Source organism: Megascapheus bottae, chromosome 4, assembly GCF_031878675.1.
Source record: "Megascapheus bottae isolate mThoBot1 chromosome 4, mThoBot2.hap1, whole genome shotgun sequence".
Taxonomy (NCBI): domain Eukaryota; kingdom Metazoa; phylum Chordata; class Mammalia; order Rodentia; family Geomyidae; genus Megascapheus; species Megascapheus bottae.
This window is the reverse complement of record NC_143512.1, coordinates 18456945-18462810: the sequence shown is the minus strand read 5'-3', so window position 1 is coordinate 18462810 and position 5866 is coordinate 18456945. Positions and strand designations below refer to the sequence as shown.

Sequence of the window (5866 nt, the reverse complement as noted above, 5' to 3'; positions counted from 1 at the left end):
CCTCTTCATTAAATCATTTATCTCTGACATTTATATGCATAAATGTCTCATGATTGTAGTGACACATATTTCTGATCTCTATCTAAGCTAATGAAGATTTATGGGGTCATTGGAACTACCCAATAAAGTATTAGTTTGACAGAATATAGAAACAAGTAACCTACTAAGATCTAAGTACTATTTCCATTATACTATGAGAGTTTCTAAACAAGATGTGGTGATATGTGCCTTAATCATAGAACTCTTTGGGAGGCTGAAGCAAGAGGATCCCCCTTAGAAAGGCAAAGTCAAAGTTCAGCAAAATAAAACACCAAGAACCAGAACTAGAAAAGGGTTGAGTGGGTTCCACGTTCAAGGGTGGACAAAGGAAGAGAAGAAGTGGAGAGAAAGCAGTGAAGAATCCAATGTCTAGCCTTCAAAATTAAGAAGAGCAAGAAGAGGGATAAGCAGGGGAGGGATGGGTGAGGATGTTGAAAGGAGTGATGCTAATCAAGATTTATTGTATTCATAAACTCCTTTGTTAATAGTAGCTCCTTTGTATAAATTCTTAAAGATAATTTTTTTAAAAATTGAAGAAAAAAACCCTGAACAAATGAACAAAAAAAGAAGATCCCAAGTTTGAGGCTGACTTGGGCTTACTGAGAACTTCCCTTTTAAAATTTTTTATTGTTAGGGTAATGTATAGAGGGATTATAGTTACATTCGCCAGAGAGTAGGTGCATTACTTCTCACACATTGATACTCCTCATGTTTTTGTCCCTATTTCCCTCCCTCACCCCCTCCCAATCATCTTGTTTCCCCCCTTCTCTTTCCTATTTCAAATAAACAAGTAAACATATATACAATATACCAGGTAGCAAAGTCAGATACAGTAATAATATGAGATTAATCAAAGAGCAACAAAAAAGAGAAATACCATTGTACATTAAAAAAGCAATCACACAAGATAAAGCTCTTGTTTCCTTAATGAGAACTTCTCTTAAGAAAAGAAAAAGTTCTGTTCAGGTGACTGTGGCTTACGCCTGTAATTCTAGCTACTCAGGAGACTGAGGTCTGAGGACTCCAGTTCAAAGCCAGACTGAGCAAGAAAGTATGTGGCCTCTTATCTCTAATTAAGCAGCTGTGGTGTAAGTGGTAGAACTCTAGCCTTCAGAAAAAGAGATCAGAGACAGTGGTTAGACCTAGAGTTTAAGGCCTAAAGCCAGCGCGTAACCCCCCCCACACACACACACATGCACAACGTTCCAAGACTTCCTGAGCAATATGCTGTTCATCATTCAGAGACGTGTGATCCCCATATCGTGGGGTCCACCATCATATATTCCACTTTGTGAATGTCAGCATTATAAACAACTGTTTTCTTTTGCATTTCTGCAAATTAAAAGTACCTGTAGGGCTGGGAGTTTGGCCTAGTGGTAGAGTGCTTGCCCAGCATGCACCAAGACCGGAGTTTGATTCCTTGGTACCACATACATAGAAAAAATTCGGAAATGGTGCTGAGGATCAAGTGGTAGAGCTTTAACCTTGAGAAAGTCCAAGGACAGTGCTCAGGCCCTGAGCTCAAGCCCACGACTGGAAAAAAAAGAAAAAGGAAAAGAAAAAAAGTACATGTAAATTTAAGTCTTTTTCTTCTATTGAATTTATAGTCATGTTTGCACCACTATACTGAACAAAACATATTTTCAGTTTGAAGATAGATAAATTTCTTTTTAAAATCCATTATTATGATTAGACATTTGTGGATCCCATGCTAGTTATTCTCTATGTACATAAGAAAACAACCTATGCCCTATTTAGCAAGTAATTCCCACAAAAAAAGGAGGATACAGGACATTTCTGTTAAATGTGATGGCAAAACATACAAAACCTTCAAAGGAAAAACATTTGCTTCTGTCATGATATGGAAGTTACTTGATACATTAGTGTATAAGTGCTCTTTTTGTTTTTGTTTGTTCTGAAGAATGTATCTTATTTTTAGTGATTGAGTCAACAAATCACTCTTCTAGCCATTCTTTCCTCCCTCTTCTTATGTAGCCATAATTTATATTCAGGGCATTTTCCCATTTGATCCTGAATCTTAAGCTAATCTTCCTTCAAGTGACTTCCCTTGAATTAATCTTCCATACTGTACATGAAGTGATCTTTCTAAAAACAGAAATTTTATAATTCCATTGGTTCTAGAAACCCATTATTGTAGGAAGTATTGTAAAAACCACAAATATCTAACAAAGCTGGTCTCACCTCCCTGTCCTCTTGATCAGTTTTTATTCTTCTTCCATTCAGAATTCAACAACTATAATGTCTTGCTGATATTCTCCATAATTTACATTTTTATCAATTATAGATATGATCATGAGACTTTTAGGAACCTTCTAAAATGAATATGCCTAACCAGATTCAAATAATTTTGTATTTCTTTAAATTTTAGTAGTACATCAACTTTGTGTTACAGGAAGGCTGAAGGCTAAATAAAAGTACCCTTTTCTTCCCAATACACATTTTGATGAATTTAATTGTATTTTTTGGTTGCAAAAATTAGCTATGTGTAACAGAAAATTGTAAGATATTTAGTTCATGTATGATGAAGATAAATTTCCACTTTTCAGATTGCTTTTCAATTTACTTGTTAAAATGAAAGGTGCTATTGAATTCACATTCAGTTCTGCCTTTCTCTCATCCTCTCAGATGGTGAGAAATGTCAGAGGCAGAAAAGTCTGGCTGAATGAGTTTTATAATAAGAATCTTCAAGTCTAATCCAATTAGTATGTCCTGGAAGGACTAATCCAACTGTATGTTTATGCTGGAAGTCAGCCTCAACTTGTAGAAAAACAGAATAAGTAATATATTCTTGTAGAATTGGCGCTCTTCAGAGATTTCTACTGTAATATTGAGTTAGGATTTAGCTTGAGGCCTTGTAGAAAGGGCCTCTTGGTTAATGACAGAGCATCAAATAAAGTCTGAGAACTGAAAAGGGAAATAAAGCAGCAAAATCAAGTATTCTCTTAGCAGGTCGCTGTTTATTTGATGATATTGGCAAGAAGCAGTTATATGGCAACACTAGAACTAGCAACTAAGGAGGCAGAGGTTGAAAGAGAGTTCAAGGCCAGCTTGGGTAAAAGTTGAAACAAGAAGATCCTAAAAAGATATATAAACAATATATCTTACAGCCTAGACAATAGCTTGCATAATTCCCTGGGTTCCATACCAAGCACCACAAAAAGAAGACAAAATTCAAGAAATGGCCTGGTAGAGAAGAATTGAACATTCATGTTGCCTCCGTTTGTTAGTTTTTTTTCCTTCCAAGTAGCTGTCCTCTTTTGTTTAATAAATCCTCATTTCTTCTCAAAGTCACCTCTGTATTTTTAGGTCATGTGCTTCAAGGAAGTTCATGTGACAGATCTAGCTAATCAAAGTTCCCTTCCAAAAATGTAGTAACTAGAAACATACTTAGAGCCAAAGGAATGTAATCAGACTTTTTTCTGGGTCTAGTAAGTGGGTAATCTTTTTCCATTAGACTTTAACCTGGAAAGTTATTGACAGGAGGTTCACACCAGACCTTTGAGATACATGAAGGATTAAATTTTTTATTGGATAAGCTACTTATAGTTAAATTTTCTGAAACGTGCAAACAAGGGAGTTATAAATGATCAAGGAAAGAGCATGATCATTTAAGAAATAAAAAGCCAATTAGTTCATTTCTTGTTCATATTCTGATTTCTGAAAAGGATCTCAATGCCAGGTTTCTGACTATCTGAATGCATTTCTCAGGGGGAAGTTAAGTGTTTTTCAGTATCATGGATGGGTTCTGTGCCTAGGAATGGCTTGTCTCGGCTTTATAATATTTGGGAGCCACAGTGGAAGGTTTAAAATCTTCGGACCAGGATTTTGTGAAGGTTTGTTCATTTCCCATGCTAGACATTGACTGTGGCTGTTGTCTGAAGACCTAGGTCATTTGACTATAGGTGATAATACTCACATGGCCTACTTAATTTCTTGGGCTTGGGCCTGGCACTTGGCTTAGTGGTAGAGTGCTTGCCTTGCATGCACGAAGACCCAGGGTAGATTTCTCAGTACCACATACCAGAAATGATGCTTTGGCTCAAGTGCTCTAGCCTTGAAAAAGCCTAAGAATGGTGCTCAGTCCCTATGTTCAAGCCCCTGGACTGGTAAAAAAAAAAAAAAAAGAATTTCTTGGGATTCTTCACAGTATAGTGGCTGGTTTTAAGGCCAAACATCCTCAGAGGGACTAGGAAGAAACCATATAATGCCACTTATGTCACATTTTATGCACAGAAAACTAATCCTCATTCAAGAATGACACTATTTAGATTCAAGGAGATGAGACTAGGACACACATTAAAGAAATTATGGATCCATTTTCAAGCTCTACAGATGAGAAAAGAGAAGGAAGAGTTCCTGATCCAAAATTAAAATAAACTTTCATTTAGGAAAGAACTGTAATTGGCATCTTATTAGGAAATATGCATGTAACCTCAATGAGCATTATAAATAGAGCTGACTTAATTGATTTTCTCTGGGTACTGAGAATTCCATTGAAGACCAAGAAGGAAGGAGTTGCTTAATATTGTAAACCCTTCAGTAGTGCTTACAGTTTTTTGGTAGTATGAAACTTTATTGATCATAGGAGAATTCTGAAAATGAAATCTTTGCATGTAGATACTGAAAATAACAAATTGCTGTAGACAGATTCCCTGAAACGCACATCAGATATTCCCTTGTCTTACATCTCTTTAGCTCCTTTTTACTTGGTTTGGATTGACTCACTTTCCTAAGTTCCATGGACCTAAAGTAAACTTTAGTGCAGTCACACGTATCTCGTGAAAACTTGGATACTCTTTGAAAGCAGAACTTCTGTGTTCTTTTTTGGGGGGTGGGCAGTCCTGGGCTGTGGGCCTGGGCACCTGGAAGGTCTCTCCAGGAGAAGTGACCAGTGCAGTGAAGGTGACCATTGATGCTGGATACTGGCGCTTCGATTGTGTTTATCTGTACCAGCATGAGAAGGAGATTGGAGAGGCAATCTCCTCCAAGATCCAGGAAGGTGTTGTGAAACGAGAACTGTTCATGGTCAGTAAGCTATGGTGCACCCACCACAAGAAGTCTTTAGTGCAATCGGCCCATACTGAGAGTCAGAATGCCTAAAAGTTGGATTACCTGGCCCATGGGTTTCAGGTCCGGAGACAAAGACTTACTTTTGGATAGCAATGGCATGGTTATACCCAGTGACTCGAACTTCCTGGATACTTGGGAGGCCATGGAGGATCTGGTGACCACAGGCCTGGTCAAGGCCAGCAGAGTGTCAAACTTCAACTCAACAGGCTCTTGAATAAGCCTGATTGGAGGATCAAGCCATTAACCAACCAGGTGGTGGTGATCCCCAAGTCACCCCAAGTCAGATTCAAGAAAATATCCAGGTGTATGGTTTTGAATTAACAGAGAAAGATATGAATGACCTCTTGGCTTTAAACAAGAATCTCCCACTGGCCACCTCGCCTGCGATGAAAAATCATCAAGATTATTCTTTCCACACTGAGTTCTGAAGACTGCTGCTGCTCTCCTCCTTTCTGCTCAGCTCAGAGGACTGACAACATTAGCCATCTCTGGGAAGACTCATGGTGATGGTGCCAGGGGCAGCAGTGCCAGATGTGGAGGCCGCCAGTAGAGGTGGTACATTCCTGCCTGGAACAGAAGCCTAGTTCTCTAACAAACCCAAAGAACTGACTGTGTTCTGAGTGTTACGTGGCCTTGAGGAATGTGGCCTCGAAATCCAGGAGTCTGTGAAACCCGTAGGACAGTTAGGTTTCCATGAGTCCATCCATGCAGCTACTATTCTGTAAAAGAATATCAG

The 5866-nt window shown here is 38.4% G+C and overlaps 1 pseudogene; it reads left to right on the top strand.

The window, feature by feature from the left end:
* The first annotated feature begins 3048 nt into the window (after window positions 1–3048).
* On the top strand, window positions 3049–5558 carry LOC150064124 (1,5-anhydro-D-fructose reductase-like; annotated as a pseudogene).
* The last annotated feature ends 308 nt before the right edge of the window (window positions 5559–5866 follow it).